Here is a 460-nt window from a genome sequence, read left to right as displayed (position 1 = left end):
TGGTGCTCAGGCCCTCTGCTCCCAGTGCAATTTTGAACGAGTGCCCCTTCTCCATCCCCCTCGCACACTCTGTCCCCCTCTATCTCTTTCTCTCGCATTCTCTCACTCCCTCTCTCTCACATGCCCTCTCCCTCCTTCCCTCTCACTGTTGCGCGCTCTCTCTCTCTCTCTCACACGCACCTTCTCCTTCGCCCCCCTCCCACACATGCTGGCCCTGCCTCTCTGTCTCGTGCTGTCAAACCCTTTCTCTTACATGCGCACTCTCTCTCCCTCCTGCATCTCGCACGCTCTCTCCCTGTCCCCCCTCTCGCGCTCTCTCCCTGTCCCCCCTCTCGCGCTCTCTCCCTGTCCCCCCTCTCGCGCTCTCTCCCTGTCCCCCCTCTCGCGCTCTCTCCCTGTCCCCCCTCTCGCGCTCTCTCCCTGTCCCCCCTCTCGCGCTCTCTCCCTGTCCCCCCTCTCG

The 460-nt window shown here is 63.5% G+C and overlaps 1 protein-coding gene across 1 annotated transcript in view; it reads left to right on the top strand.

Annotated features, from left to right (window-relative positions):
* fam50a (family with sequence similarity 50 member A) overlaps positions 1 to 460 on the top strand; it is a 25625-nt gene that overhangs the window by 16675 nt on the left and 8490 nt on the right. The window lies entirely within an intron of this gene.

The sequence above is a fragment of the Rhincodon typus genome, chromosome 44, assembly GCF_021869965.1.
Source record: "Rhincodon typus isolate 14 chromosome 44, sRhiTyp1.1, whole genome shotgun sequence".
NCBI classification, from domain to species: domain Eukaryota; kingdom Metazoa; phylum Chordata; class Chondrichthyes; order Orectolobiformes; family Rhincodontidae; genus Rhincodon; species Rhincodon typus.
This window is presented reverse-complemented; position numbering and strand designations above follow the sequence as displayed.